This window comes from Lissotriton helveticus, chromosome 10 (genome assembly GCF_964261635.1).
Source record: "Lissotriton helveticus chromosome 10, aLisHel1.1, whole genome shotgun sequence".
NCBI classification, from domain to species: domain Eukaryota; kingdom Metazoa; phylum Chordata; class Amphibia; order Caudata; family Salamandridae; genus Lissotriton; species Lissotriton helveticus.
The window spans coordinates 1150939058-1150955561 of NC_136071.1; the positions used below are offsets into that span (position 1 = coordinate 1150939058).

Here is a 16504-nt window from a genome sequence, read left to right on the forward strand (position 1 = left end):
TGGCGGGACGGGTGGAAAAGGAGGACCTAAGCAGGAGTGAGGTGGACCTTTGTAACCGATTGCCAACATCCGTTGATCTCATGGTTATGATTCCGTGGTTAAACAAATACCCTGATCATGTGTCCCCTGGGGTGTTAAGGAAGGGATTCTTACATGGCTTCCACATCCCGGTGGGGGAAGTTCGGGGGAATTCCTTTTGTAGAAACCAGTTATCGGTACGGCACAACCCAAGCGTGGCAGAAAAGAAAATAGCAAAAGAAGTCAGTTTCGGACGAGTGGCTGGCCCCTTTTCCTGCCCGCCGGTGGCCGATTTCATATGTTCCTCGTTAGGGGTTGTACTGAAGAAAGATCCGGGGGAGTTTAGACTCATACATAACCTTTCTGCTCCCAGGGGTTCCTCTGTGAATGATGCCATAGACCCAGAAGTTTGTTCGGTACGATACGCATCGTTCGACGATGCCGTGGCCATATTGAACCACCTAGGCCCTGGGGCGCTGATGGCGAAATGTGATATCGAATCAGCATTCCGGTTGCTTCCGGTGCACCCGCAGTATCAGCGCCTGCTAGGTTTTGCATTTCAGGGTAATTATTACATGGATAAATGCATGCCCATGGGTTGTTCCATTTCATGTGCATATTTTGAGATGTTTAGCTGTTTTTTGGAATGGGCATTTACAGAGGCCACAGGGCATAGACATGTTATGCATTATCTGGATGATTTTCTGTTTTTGGGGGCAGCCGGTGATATGAATTGCGCACAGGCGCTGTATGATTTCTGCATCCTCATGAATGAATTCGGTGTCCCATTGGCACCAGGTAAGATGGTCGGACCATCTACTTCACTGGAGTTTCTGGGTATTGAGCTCGATTCTGTGGAGGGGTGTTTCCGACTACCAGTAGACAAAGTGACCAAGTTCCGGGCTTCCTTGATGCAATGCCTGGGTGTGAAGAAAGTGACCCTGCACCAGTTACAACAAACAGTGGGTCAGCTTAATTTTTCCTTAAGAGTGATTCCTATGGCCCGCCCGTTTTCGCGCTCTATCGCGCAGGCTATGGGTGGTCTCAAAGAGGCTCACCACCGTACGAGACTGTCTGGAGAGGTTCGCCAGGATATGCGTATTTGGTTGGCATTTCTGGCGGACTTCAACGGTCGAGTCGTCTGGAGCTCCCCGCCAGAGTCTTCGGAGGAATTAGGTCTATGGACCGACTCGGTAGGGAGCGTGGGTTTTGGGGCCATCTTAGGTGATCGATGGTCGGCACAGACATGGCCAACATGGTGGCACTCCAACGGCCTCACAGGTAACATTGGGTTCCTGGAGTTATTCCCCATCTGGGTTGCTCTGATGACATGGGCTGATGACTTCAGGGGCCGCTCAGTGGTGTTTTGGTCTGACAATATGACTGTCGTAGATTGCATTAACCAACAGGCAGCACGCTGCAAAATGATTTTGAGATTGTTGAAAGAGATTGTGCTGCTGTGCATGAGATTGAATGTACTGTTCAGGGCGAAACATGGCCAGGTGTACTGAATCATGCGGCTGATGCACTCTCTCGTTCACATATGCAGGCATTCAGGGGTTATCTGCCCACAGCAGACCTAGAGGCAGCACCATTCCCAGAAGCAATGTGGCTAATCGGTGCCTCGGATTACAAGACCTCGTGGCAGCGAGTCTAGCCCCCAGGACAAGGAAAGCATACGAAGGAGCGTTTCATTCCTATTGCACATATTTGGGTCCTGTAGGGAGTCTGCATTGGGGTCAGGAGGAATCCTTCCTGGGGTACCTGGTTGCACTACACAGGGAGGACCGATCAGTGGCAACGGCCGGTAGGCATAGGGCGGCCATTTCCTTCATGGCCCAGGTACATGGCATGAAAGATCCTACAGGTTCTTTTTTGGTGAAGAAAGCCCTTCGCGGCTGGCAGCGCCTTGAGGGTTGCAAGAGAGATACGAGGCACCCGATTGGCTTAGACAGACTGTCTCTGCTTTTGGCAAAGCTGGACGAGACGTGTTCCTCCCATTACGAAGCAGTTCTGTTCCGGGCAGCGTTCACTTTGGCATTTCATGGGGCCATGAGGGTGAGCGAGCTTGTCGCAAGGAACAAGAGAGAGTTGGAGGGAGGTTTGTGCAGGGATCACATCCAGATAAGGGGTGATTCGATGGTATTCATGATAGCCAGGTCCAAGACCGACCAGGGGGCTATGGCAGATAGTGTGGTCGTACAGCGCAAGCGTGGGTCCCCCGTCTGCCCGTTGAAGTGTGTGGAAGACTATTTGGCGCTAAGAGCGGCCGCTTGGGGGGGGAGCTTGCTCAGACACAAGGATGGCACCCCACTGACGAGATTTCAGTTTCAGAGGGTGCTGGCACTGGCAATCGCTGACGCGGGCATGGACCCGTGCGATTTTGGGACCCACTCCTTTAGGATAGGGGCTGCTACAGAGGCTACAGCCAGGGGTCAGAGTGCCGAGGAAGTGAAACAATCGGGCCGTTGGTCCTCGAATTGCTTCAAGAGGTATGTGCGATTGCACATGTTGTAAGTGATCAATTGACATGCACTCACGATTTCTGTCTTTTGTTTACTTTGCAGTTTCGCGGGCCTGCCATGCAGGGCGGAATTGGAGGTCGACCCTACATCAGGAGACCAGCGGTCAGAGATCACCGACTGGGGGGAGGATGGTATGGGTCGTGGGCCACTCATACGTGAGGCGCGCCGGTGACGTATTCATGGAAGGTGACGCGATTCACGCACCTGGGGAATACGGGTTCAGAGTGGCTTTCCATGGGAAAGGTGGGCTCGTTTTTGACAAATTTTTGTCATTTTTCGAGGAACTTTTAGGGCGGCATAGGTCACCGCCATCTATAGTCATAGTACACCTGGGTGGCAACGATTTGGTGACACTGGGTAGACGAGTGTTGCTAGAACGAATCTTGTCGGCTATTAGCTGGTTGGCTAAAAGAGTCCCGGGGTGCACGATTGCCTGGTCCCACATGATTCCTAGAAGGAAGTGGCAGGGGGGGCTTTAGGTGTCAGCTCTGAACCATTCAGTTAAACGGGTCAACAATAAGATTAATAGACTGTTCCGTTCTGCACAGTTGCATGTCATTCCTCATGGGTGTATCCGGGGTGATCATATGTATCTGAACGATGGGGTTCACCTGTCCAGGGAGGGGAATGATTTACTAATAGGAGATTTTGTTGCATGGCTGAGACGTTTGAGGAAGCATGACCTATAGGAGGAGTTGGGGGGACCGGATAGTCGGTCAACTATCCGGTCTGTGGCGGTAAGGTCATGATCGGTGAGCAGGAATTTAAAGGTCCCTAGAGTGGGGAGCCACCCACAATGGATGGGAGCGCCCGGGGGAAGACGGCCATTGGCCCCTTCCACGGGGAGGCGGCACCCACTAAGGATGGGGCGCCTAGGGGGAGATGGCCATGGGCCCCTCCCAGGGGGGGAGGCGGTTAAATGCCCCTCCTGACTAATTTCCCGGGGGCCGGATATCCGCGACGGCAGATAGAGAGTGTGGGGTTGGGGGGGAGAGTCCACGCTGTCCTTCCTACAGAGACCTCATACGGGAACTCGGACGACCCTTAAGATGGCGTCGAGTAGAAAGGGGGCCCCCACCACGACAAGGGAAGTTACAGTTGGCAATGAGGGTAGAGCCCTCTGCGCATGCGCCGCTCACACGGTGAGGGCAGGAGTTTGGTAGTAGGGATCTGACACCGGTTAAGACCTTGCCGTTGGCCCTTAATGCTAGGATGTACAATTTGAATTAGAGTGTATGCATTTTCAGGATGTCAGCCAAAAGTACATGACTGCATCGAAATGTAATAAATGTCAAATTGACAACAACGAAAAGTCCCACCTAATTTCTGCTGTTTAAGCAGTGACTCGATGTATGAGTCAGGAGACCTTATGTCTCGAAGTACCCAGTAATTACCACGGGAAATTTTCAATCTATACCAAAGGCAGTATATAACAATAATAGTGCACACATATATGCATTTCGTGAGGGGAGTTCTATGTAACGCACATATGACCAGATATACGTTTCTTTTTAAAAGGTTGTACAGTTTTTATTTGATAAAAATTTTTGAAAGATAACACGATACACAGTTATACACAATCAATAAAATACATTTTAAAATTTCATGATAACACATAGAAAAACCAAAAAAAGTCGACGCGGCGTTTCGGTGCTTGTATGTAGATACGACACCTTCTTCAGGACGGTTAATCTATAGGAAAAATACATTTGTGCATATTTAGTACATAGACTCCTCTTAAACCTCACAAGTATACACACTACATCAATTCTTAAGTGCAGTGCAACTGGTACATTTTCTACTCAAACTACACAGTAGTATTCATACTGCTATATCATAACAGAGATTCTATTTCTGTATTCCCTACAATGCAATTGAGTCCACATTCTGTTTTTAATCTTTTTTTGTGGTTCTTGAATAACCTTGCCCATCCACCTCTATTTCAAATAACAGTGCATGAAAAAAGGGGAAAGGCTGTTCTCATACCTTATTAGCAAACTAAAGTTGTTCCAATCAGAGATCCCTCCATTTGATTTCAAGGGGAGTGCTCGTAAGGCTTCCAATGTATACAGATAAAATATGGCACCTGGATTGGGACAATATGTAAACTTAACAGTCTATGTCTTAGCCTCCAGGGGGATGGTGCTATTTAGTTTACAGTCATTCTCAACCATACCTGTTGTTAAAAATCAGGGCTTAACATGAAGCTGTATCGGGATTGGCCACCGTTTCCTTTTCTTATTAGTTGACAAATTGCCCAGTTGGCATACCTGAGCAGAAATACACGCCTTTGTTTAAGAACACTCTACTATGAATTGTCTTCGTGAATATCAACAACATATTGTTCTCACAAATAGAGAATTTTTACCTCAGTTGTCACCGTTTTTTAGACATGGGGACTTCTATCATCAGAGGCTCTGCATTCAGTATTATCCCTTTTACTTAGTAGTCGTTGAGTTTCTTTTAAAAGCAGTAATCTGTCCAGAGGGAAATAGAAACATTCTGGTTAGCCCTACCTCTGTATTTTGTTTCCCTTTTCTCCTTATAACCTGTCATGATAATCTCAGGTTTTTCTAAGTTATATTCCTTTCTATCTTCAGTGGGACTGCACACTAATATTAAGACTTCTGTAGTACCAGCGTTCAGTTTTTAAATTAATTCTTTATGCATACGGTCCCCGTTTCGACTTGACTGTATATGTTAGCCAAACTCACTAAACGGGCATTCATTGTGACCGAGCTAATATTTACAATTTATTCTATCTACTCATATTCGTCAAGTTATTCCGCTAAATGCGGCAGTCAATGTTAAACGCAATCGAGTATTTTTTAAAAAAACATCATCATTAATTGTATCAGCCGGCTCAGTGATCTTTAGAGATGGTCAATAGATAATTTAGCAGCCTTAGTTATTTTTTGAGGACAATATTTTAATTTTCTATTGACAAAATTTCTTTTTGAAGAAACGGTAGTAGCGTTATTCTGCCCATTATTTTTTTCTATTTTTCTAAGCACGTAGAAGCTAACTGCTTTTCCTTCAGCATCAAGGGTTTTAGCCCCGCTTACCTTCTGCAAAAGTACCGGCCTCCCTGCCTCCTCCGTTGTACAGCTTCCGGGTCCCGATAGGTACCTTTCTCCTTCCTCCCGCTATTTATGTTGGTTGTCAGGGAGTTCAGAGGTCACGCAAATAAGTTTTGCGTGAATTCACCGTTAAACCCCGGTTATGTCTTGATCAATTTACCGTGGGGGATTCTTTCATTGTCGTGTCAAAGTTACACGCATTCTACAGTTGTTTCCTGACGAAAATATTTCCGATCGTTTTGACCCCATATTATTTAGATGTGGGGTGTCTGCCAAATTCTCAGTTAGGGTTTCGGCCATTTTGGAGTGGCAAGTGTTCTACCTAGTTCTCAGCTAAGTCCTTGTTATTTCCACCTTGAACGCACACCCGAAGTTCATTTAATATCAGTAACGAGTTGTGAAAGTTTTTTGTAAACATCTTCCATTGTTTAAAAAAAAAAAAAAAAAAAAATTTAAAGGCAGTTTATGGTTATTAGGCGTACTCAATCGAATGAGTTGCGCAAAGATGTAAACGCTGACTGCAGTATTACAATTCCGACCCTCAGAAGAGATAGCGTATTCATTTTATTAAATTAAATTTGGCTAACTTTCTGGCAAAGTGCTCTGTCTCGGTAGGGTCCTCCGAGTAGTCCACTTCCTTTTATCAAAAAAGGAGCGGCCATCTTGGAGCGGAGGTGTACTATTAGCCCTTTGGGATCTTTTACCAATAATCAACGAGAATTGTCGATTAAACTGGTTTAGTATTCGTAAGTCCTTTGACTATTATCATCTAGGGGAGATATTTGTTTTATCCCGACAGCTACATGGTTATCGGGATGCCAGAGTGTCCAACAGGTTCACGTATATGATGTCAGGCACTGCTCAGTATATTACAAGGGGGCATTGATGGGGTTATGCCATCATAGTATTCTTTCCCAGTCCTCCTTCGTATTTAGCCCTTTGCGTACAGTGTTCAATTTTGACATAAAAAAATGTTCTCTTCTTTTTCTCTTGAGGGTCAGATCCCCTCCTCGTATGGTGTTTCTGGTAGTCTCCAATATACACCACTGGAGGTCTTCCACTTTATGCTTTAAGATGTTCCAGTGGTCTACCAATGGTGCTGATTTTTTGGAGGTCCTGATTGCTGACCTGTGTTCGTTAATACGTATCCTAATTTCCCTGGAGGTCTCGCCTACATAGGCCAGATTGCAGGGACACTTGATTAGATAAATTACATTTTTCGTTCTGCAGTTATGGAAATCGCCTATTTTATGGTTAGAACCATTTACTGATATTGTGGACCCTTTAATTATCTGTTCGCAGATGCCACAGTTCCCACATGGAAAAGTTCCAGTTGGCAGCGGAGTATTTACAATACTTTGTTGTTTGGGGGCAGGAGTTTCTCTGTGTGTTTTAACTAGACTGTTCCTAATTGTTTTGTTTCTTCTGTAAGAAAACATTGGTTTTGGTAGGATAATGTTATTATTATTTGTCACTAAGTGCCAGTTGCGGTTGATTATATTTTTTATTTTATTACTCAGGTTGCTGTGATTAGTGACAAAGGTCAAGGGTAATGCTTTGCTTTCAGATTCATCATTTTTTTCAAAGAAACTTTCTCTATTGAAGTATTTCGCTCTTTTATATGAGTGTCTTATGAGTCTTTTCGGATATCCCCTGTCAAGGAATTTCTGGGTTAAGATCTCAGCATGTTTATCGTAGTCTACATTCCTGGTACAGTTCCTCCTCAATCAGAGAAACTATCCATAGGGGATATTGTTCTTCTGGCAACCCGGGTGATAACTATTAAAATGCAACATCGTGTTTCTATCGGATGGCTTCGTGTATAGTTCTACTATCAGTGAACCTTCCCGATGTTTGATGGAAATGTCCAGAAATTCACATTCATGTTGATTAATATGATATGTGAAATTTAGATTATGGTCACCTAAGTTAAGCCATTCGATAAACTCAAACAGGGTTTCTCTATTTCCAGTCCAAATAAAAAAGACGTCGTCTATATACCTCGCCCAATGCGAAATGTTCTCATAAAAAGGTGCCATATTATTAAAAATATGTTTCTTTTCGAAGTTGGCTACATATAAGCAGGCCAGACTTGGGGCACAGGTGGCCCCCATGCTGGTCCCCTTGATTTGTTTGAAAAACATTGTATTAAAAAGAAAAATATTCTTTTTTAAAATGATCGTAATGCAGTCCACAATAAATGTTGCATGTGTTGATAGGTCAAATTGTTCCTCCCTCAAGAGTTCTTCTATCATCTTTATAGTATCCATTTGAGGTATATTGGTATACAGTGCCTCTATGTCCAAGGTCACTAATAGTTGGTTATCTGGATCAAAGGCTAATCCTTCCACCTTCTCTATCATAGTAGTTGTATCTTTGATATAGGATTGTTGCGCCTTGACCAAGGGCTGTAGAAATATATCCACGTATTTGCTAAGGGGCTCTGTTAAGGAGTCTATACTAGAGACGATCGGTCTCATTGAAGGGTCATACATCATTTTATGGACCTTTGGGAGCCCGTAAAGGGCTGGTATAGTGGGGTATTCGTTTCTTAAAAATTGATATTCCTCCTGGCATATAACCCCATCCTCTCTTGCTAATAGCAACAAGTTATTAATGGAGTTGGCAAGGCTGTTCCATTCCTCCCTACTCGAACGACAATAATGTAGTTCGTTATTAAGAAGGCTAAGCATTCTGTTATTATAATCCGTCGTGTCCATGATCACGATGCTGCCCCCTTTATCTGCGGGTTTTATTGTAATTGATAGGTCCTGTTCTAGAGATTTTAGGGAATTCTTCTCTGCTAGTGTTAAATTGTAATCAACCCATGTTTTTTTATTTAGGAGGTCCTCAATTCCCTTTTCCACACAGCGTTCGAAGACTTCAATGTCCTTCTTAACCATGTTAGTCTGAGGGGTCCACTTGGATTTTGGTTTGAGTCCCGATTTGTTCTCCTTTACAATTTTAGTTTTATCCTCAAAAAAGGCATTAAGCCTCACTTTTCGGAAGAAGCTTTGTAGATCCCGTTCTAGACTTCGGGTGTGCGTTCAAGGTGGAAATAACAAGGACTTAGCTGAGAACTAGGTAGAACACTTGCCACTCCAAAATGGCCGAAACCCTAACTGAGAATTTGGCAGACACGCCACATCTAAATAATATGGGGTCAAAACGATCGGAAATATTTTCGTCAGGAAACAACTGTAGAATGCGTGTAACTTTGACACGACAATGAAAGAATCCCCCACGGTAAATTGATCAAGACATAACCGGGGTTTAACGGTGAATTCACGCAAAACGTATTTGCGTGACCTCTGAACTCCCTGACAACCAACATAAATAGCGGGAGGAAGGAGAAAGGTACCTATCGGGACCCGGAAGCTGTACAACGGAGGAGGCAGGGAGGCCGGTACTTTTGCAGAAGGTAAGCGGGGCTAAAACCCTTGATGCTGAAGGAAAAGCAGTTAGCTTCTACGTGCTTAGAAAAATAGAAAAAAATAATGGGCAGAATAACGCTACTACCGTTTCTTCAAAAAGAAACTTTGTCAATAGAAAATTAAAATATTGTCCTAAAAAAATAACTAAGGCTGCTAAATTATCTATTGACCATCTCTAAAGATCACTGAGCCGGCTGATACAATTAATGATGATGTTTTTTTAAAAAATACTCGATTGCGTTTAACATTGACTGCCGCATTTAGCGGAATAACTTGACGAATATGAGTAGATAGAATAAATTGTAAATATTAGCTCGGTCACAATGAATGCCCGTTTAGTGAGTTTGGCTAACATATACAGTCAAGTCGAAACGGGGACCGTATGCATAAAGAATTAATTTAAAAACTGAACGCCGGTACTACAGAAGTCTTAATATTAGTGTGCAGTCCCACTGAAGATAGAAAGGAATATAACTTAGAAAAACCTGAGATTATCATGACAGGTTATAAGGAGAAAAGGGAAACAAAATACAGAGGTAGGGCTAACCAGAATGTTTCTATTTCCCTCTGGACAGATTACTGCTTTTAAAAGAAACTCAACGACTACTAAGTAAAAGGGATAATACTGAATGCAGAGCCTCTGATGATAGAAGTCCCCATGTCTAAAAAACGGTGACAACTGAGGTAAAAATTCTCTATTTGTGAGAACAATATGTTGTTGATATTCACGAAGACAATTCATAGTAGAGTGTTCTTAAACAAAGGCGTGTATTTCTGTTCAGGTATGCCAACTGGGCAATTTGTCAACTAATAAGAAAAGGAAACGGTGGCCAATCCCGATACAGCTTCATGTTAAGCCCTGATTTTTAACAACAGGTATGGTTGAGAATGACTGTAAACTAAATAGCACCATCCCCCTGGAGGCTAAGACATAGACCGTTAAGTTTACATATTGTCCCAATCCAGGTGCCATATTTTATCTGTATACATTGGAAGCCTTACGAGCACTCCCCTTGAAATCAAATGGAGGGATCTCTGATTGGAACAACTTTAGTTTGCTAATAAGGTATGAGAACAGCCTTTCCCCTTTTTTCATGCACTGTTATTTGAAATAGAGGTGGATGGGCAAGGTTATTCAAGAACCACAAAAAAAGATTAAAAACAGAATGTGGACTCAATTGCATTGTAGGGAATACAGAAATAGAATCTCTGTTATGATATAGCAGTATGAATACTACTGTGTAGTTTGAGTAGAAAATGTACCAGTTGCACTGCACTTAAGAATTGATGTAGTGTGTATACTTGTGAGGTTTAAGAGGAGTCTATGTACTAAATATGCACAAATGTATTTTTCCTATAGATTAACCGTCCTGAAGAAGGTGTCGTATCTACATACAAGCACCGAAACGCCGCGTCGACTTTTTTTGGTTTTTCTATGTGTTATCATGAAATTTTAAAATGTATTTTATTGATTGTGTATAACTGTGTATCGTGTTATCTTTCAAAAATTTTTATCAAATAAAAACTGTACAACCTTTTAAAAAGAAACGTATATCTGGTCATATGTGCGTTACATAGAACTCCCCTCACGAAATGCATATATGTGTGCACTATTATTGTTATATACTGCCTTTGGTATAGATTGAAAATTTCCCGTGGTAATTACTGGGTACTTCGAGACATAAGGTCTCCTGACTCATACATCGAGTCACTGCTTAAACAGCAGAAATTAGGTGGGACTTTTCGTTGTTGTCACTTTGTAAAACCCCGTCCCAGATAGGATTGAGGGGGACTCCCTGTTTTGTTTTTGATAAATGTCAAATTGTACATAATGCATAATGATGAAACTTTTATTTAATGTTTTAAATTTTGTTTCATATTTTAATAAATACGGCCGGGAGGGTGACTCCCTCCCGTCTTCCAAAAGTTCAACTATTGTCCGACTTCCCATCCTTGGGGATGTGTGTTGGGAGGGGGTGGCGGGCATCCCGGCCATATGGAAAGGGGCGACCGCTCGGTCCCCCCGAACGTATGGATGGGGGCCTGAACCTCCCGGGAAGCCAATTTTGGGCGGGGTGGGCGTGGCCCGGCTGGTATGCCCAAAGCGGCGTAGCCGGGGCGCGCCTTCCCCCGCCCGAGAGGGGTTGTCCTAGACACCTCGAAGGAAGACCACGCCCAGTAGGCGTATCGGGGACGGGTACACGCCCTCCCGCAGAAGGATAAAGGAGCGGGAATCCAGAAGATCGTCCTCTTGTTCCTCGGATCGGAAGGCTGCACCCACTCGTTGCTCGTGAGCCCTCGACGGAACAAGCAGCAATTTTGACCCACCCACCAGCCCCTGATAGCAAATGTTTGGAGAAAATAAAGTTTTCTGAGTGATGAAAGTAGAGGCCTTTCCTTTTCCTTGGTAGAGTGAATAAAGGAATATTGAGAAATGTAAATATGGTTTGCATTGGAGAAATTTCTTCTTGCAGGAATGATCAGTAATAACAGTAAGATGATGTGGATTTTTTTCTTTTTAATAGGTAAACAACTGTCGTATTTATTTGTCGGGCGGTAAGGTCATGATCGGTGAGCAGGAATTTAAAGGTCCCTAGAGTGGGGCGCCACCCACAATGGATGGGAGCGCCCGGGGGAAGACGGCCATTGGCCCCTTCCACGGGGAGGCGGCACCCACTAAGGATGGGGCGCCTAGGGGGAGATGGCCATGGGCCCCTCCCAGGGGGGGAGGCGGTTAAATGCCCCTCCTGACTAATTTCCCGGGGGCCGGATATCCGCGACGGCGGATAGAGAGTGTGGGGTTGGGGGGGAGAGTCCACGCTGTCCTTCCTACAGAGACAACAAATAGTATTATCCTGAGCACTCTGTGCACTTTTTTCAACGGTATAATCCGGAGCCATTGAAAAAACATTTGCCTTTTTCGCAATATACACGATTGAAGAGAATCACATCAGATGAAGAACAAGCCAAAAAATCGTTTTTGCAACAAACTGTAAAGTACAAACAAAGAGGGTATCCGGAGGATATTTTAAGACAAGCAATCGCTAAAGTTGACAAAATCAAGAGGATTGATCTACTGACACCTAAAATCAAATCAACCACCCAAAAAACCGTATGTGTACTGAAATACTCTTCAGACTCAGAGAAAATCAAAAGAATCATCAAGAAGCATTGGCACTTGGTGCAAAATGAACCTGACTTGAAAGACATATATAACGATCATGTGACCTTCGCATATCAAAGATCGAAAAATTTGAAAGAAGTATTGAACACTCCAAGTAAAGAGAAAAAAACATGGAAAGGAATGTCTAAGTGTTACAATTGCACACACTGCAATAACGTTATCTGTGGTAACATCATGATGCATCCAACCAAAGGCTTCCCTATCAATTTGGAGTATTCTGGTAATTGCGACACAGCGAATTGTATATATTTGATAAAGTGCCCATGTGGCAAGGTATATGTCGGACAAACAGAACGCAAAGTGAAAATCCGCATCACGGAACATAAAAGCAATATTAGACTTAGCAATCTCAAGTCAGCAATAGCGTGCCATTGGAAAGCAATGAATCACCAAATATCTCAGTTAAAATTCATGGTGATCGAGGTTATCCATCAGCGCCCAGACATGGATCCATTGAAACAAAGACTTAAAGCTGAATTCCAATGGGTTAAAAAACTGAACTCTTCCCAGCCCATGGGTTTGAACGATCGCATTGAGTATGCGTGGGTCTTATGATTCACTTAACACTGCAATTGACTTGTGCCCAGGTCCTGTTCCCCTCAACATGTGTTCGTATTTAATTGGTTGAATTTTGCATACAGTAAGGTCTGATCATGTATATTTTGATGTTGCATTATATATTTCTTTAGTTTTCATTGATATTCAATACCATGTCATCACTTATTTTCAGGGCTAACTGCGTGAGCGTAACTTTATTTTTGCGCGATATTTTATCATTGTAGGGTGAGTTTGAAGCCAGCATACTCCCCTCATGTGATCACGGTTCCGCAACGCCATTGGTTGCAGCCGCGATCACATGACACACGCTTTATCCTATGAGACCTAGGATAGTTGGTTAGTGGTTCACTTGCTGAAATCCATGGAAGCGCGAACGCGAGCATAAGCGTGTAAGTGTTGATCTTTTGCTTTGTAACACTGGCGTTTTTGATCGAGTGGCAGCGGCCAACGTTATGATTTCTTTACAGCATGTTGTTCTTCTTACAACACTAGGGTGGAGCATTCTTCTGCTCATGAACGCATTTTTATGCCAGGCGCTATGTATCCCTGATCTGGTGCACTTGGGTTCTTGTTCGAGCACGATTTTTCCGCTTTACGCGTTTTCTTTCTCATGCAGTGAGATTAAGAGTGGCGCGACATGGTACATGTTTAGACTGTTGGTTAATGTGTCGGGTGACTAATTTGGTCCTGTTTGATTTCTTTCTTTAGACCCCTGACGAAGGGTCATGGCTGTTGTTTGACCCGAAATGCATTGGGTATTTCGAAAACATGGATTAACACAATGATGTATTATACAACATAAGATTTTGTATTATGTTGACAAGAGCAGCAACAAACACTACGTTTAAATGAACAGATGTGAAGTGTTCTAAATGGAATAAACTTGTTCAATGTAATGAGAAAACTTCGTTTTCGTTATTACCAGGAGAGCCCAGTCTAGAGGGTAGCGTCCCTAACCTCTACATTCACTTCCTACAGAGACCTCATACGGGAACTCGGACGACCCTTAAGATGGCGTCGAGTAGAAAGGGGGCCCCCACCACGACAAGGGAAGTTACAGTTGGCAATGAGGGTAGAGCCCTCTGCGCATGCGCCGCTCACACGGTGAGGGCGGGAGTTTGGTAGTAGGGATCTGACACCGGTTAAGACCTTGCCGTTGGCCCTTAATGCTAGGATGTACAATTTGAATTAGAGTGTATGCATTTTCAGGATGTTAGCCAAAAGTACATGACTGCATCGAAATGTAATAAATGTCAAATTGTACATAATGCATAATGATGAAACTTTTATTTAATGTTTTAAATTTTGTTTCATATTTTAATAAATACGGCCGGGAGGGTGACTCCCTCCCGTCTTCCAAAAGTTCAACTATTGTCCGACTTCCCATCCTTGGGGATGTGTGTTGGGAGGGGGTGGTGGGCATCCCGGCCATATGTATTCCAACTTGGAAAATGGATGGGTGGTTGTCCCACAAATCTTTCAATTATTTTGATTTGTATTCGAACAGTGCAAATGATAATTAACACTGAAAAGATGCGCCATCATGTCGCATATGAATACTGGGGGCAAACAGCCCAGGACTGCATTCAAGAACAGTTTATATTTTTTAGAAGCTCTTAAACAAGTTCCCCAAGAGGACTGAAAATTATACTTTTTATATTAATTCTCATAGAAACAGAAACATATTATTGCATGAGCCCTAAGCCAGTTTCTTCTCATCTGACTTGAAAAACTACAACCTAAACTGCTGCTCACTATAGAAACTTTTGGTGCACTCAGAACAGTGACAGAAAGCAAAATATCTGGACTTACTGCAGAATGTGCTAAGGGCCACCAAGGACCCATTGTCTCACAATCACACACATGGGTCTGGCTGATTCTGTGATCATCTGGAAGTTTAGTAGGTTCCTTGACCAAAATCAAAATAATATTGGACCGCGCACGACCTAATTTGTACACCAACCGCGCCCTCATTTGAATACCAACCGTTACCTTAATTTCTTTTTTTTCATCAATGTTTTTATTGGTTTGAAAAACATAGTAGTCACAAATATTTAGTATGCACACATTTCAGCACATTTACATAATTTGTATATATAAAAGGGAGTCATTATTAGTTCAGCCACTTGGCCCTATATTATCTCCACTATTCTTTCTCATCTCCATCTCGAGGTACACAATTCACCCCGGTGTGTGTTCCATTTGCTCCATTTTTTATCCCACTTCTTAGGACAACCTCTGGACTGAGTGGAGTAGTGTGGCTCACCGGTTAGAGGAGGCAGACCCGGATGCAGAGGTCAGACCCGGGACCAGGGTTCAATTCCCGATGCGGCAGGGTCTTGAGCTCATAATGTCCACGGACTCGATAATTCTTGCCTCGGTGCCTACTGGAATCGTGGGTTCACACTCTGCAACTCTGGGCAATAGCTTGCTTAATCTCCACTACGGCCCCACCGTGATGGGATGCCTGGTCTTCACCTTGGGGATGCCCAGTAGGGGTAATCTTGCAGGGAAAGACCAGGATGGGTTCCCAAAGCAAGCGCCTTGAGACCTTACGGTGATAAGGCGCTATACAAGAGCGTATGATTACGATTACTTGAATACCTCTTTTTCTGCTATCATACATTTGTCTAATTCCTTTGCCCAACTTTCCGGCGATGGCCCCTCTGGCAGTTACCTTGATTTCTTGACTTGCCTAGACTCATCATCGAATGGGCTGGCACTTTCATGAAGATGGCTTAAGCTGAAATTTGAATAATAAAGTAGTCAGGAACACTGACTAGAGAAGTGAGTATGGCGATGGCCATTCTCCAAAGATTAAAGTGAAGGTGGGGCAAGATTCAGCTTATAAAAAGGAAGAACAGATGGGCACCTGAGACTGCCCTTCTGAGCACTGTCTGGTGCTTTCATGGTCCCTTTACTAGCACATGAAGAAATACAGCAAGACACAGAGTGACAAGGGTGCAGGCTGCAAAAGGCAGCTGTGATGCTGAGAGAATAGTGAATTAAAAGCAAGCAATCTTCTCATATTGTTTTCCACCAGAGTGCTTTTCAAACAAACCCATTCAGCTGTTCACCTAAGACATATTCTTCCTCAGTTCTGCCTGCACTGCAATACCTTGGAATGAATCTGTGATTAAAAATCTCAAGAAAACAAACTCAAAACCCCCGCAGGTGAAGGTGAAATCACACTCAAAACCCGAACAAGAATGAAAGCTGTTTTGAGTGAGCCATGTTGGCATTCAGTTCAGTTCAATGTTAGTTCACTTCTATCTTGTATTGTTTCATTTAATTAAAAATCATTTCAATATAAAAACCAAAAATCATTAATACTTCTTTCCATTTACAGGGTAAATGAAGGCCTTAAAACAAAACAAACTAATAAAATGTGAATGACAAGAACTACTGCTGAAGTCAATAACACAATGCCGGTGGAATAACAGCTCATTGCAGTAAAACCTTCACTGGTAAGTCAGCCATGACATTAAGATTCCTGGCGCATGGCATCCACTGTAAACCATGCTGGGGGGGGGCTGATGGGAGCTGGTGTCTGTGGAAAGAAAGGGCTCAGCTGAGCAGTCCAGTGAAACCCAATCACCTCAGCTGTGATGAACAACAGCCAGGAGATTCCTGCTGACAGCCCAGCCAGGCAGAGCTCTGAAAAGAACATGCATGTGTCAGAGTGTGGCTGTCTTTGGATCCCCT

At 43.6% G+C, this 16504-nt stretch overlaps 1 long non-coding RNA gene across 2 annotated transcripts in view; it reads left to right on the top strand.

Moving 5' to 3' along the window:
* The window catches only part of LOC144785650 (uncharacterized), a 250783-nt gene extending 234517 nt beyond the window's left edge, over positions 1–16266 (top strand). For both annotated transcript variants that reach the window (XR_013602009.1, XR_013602010.1), the window contains one exon: positions 16149–16266. This is a non-coding gene — a long non-coding RNA (uncharacterized LOC144785650). The remainder of the gene's footprint in view (positions 1–16148) is intronic.
* Positions 16267–16504: the final 238 nt, after the last annotated feature.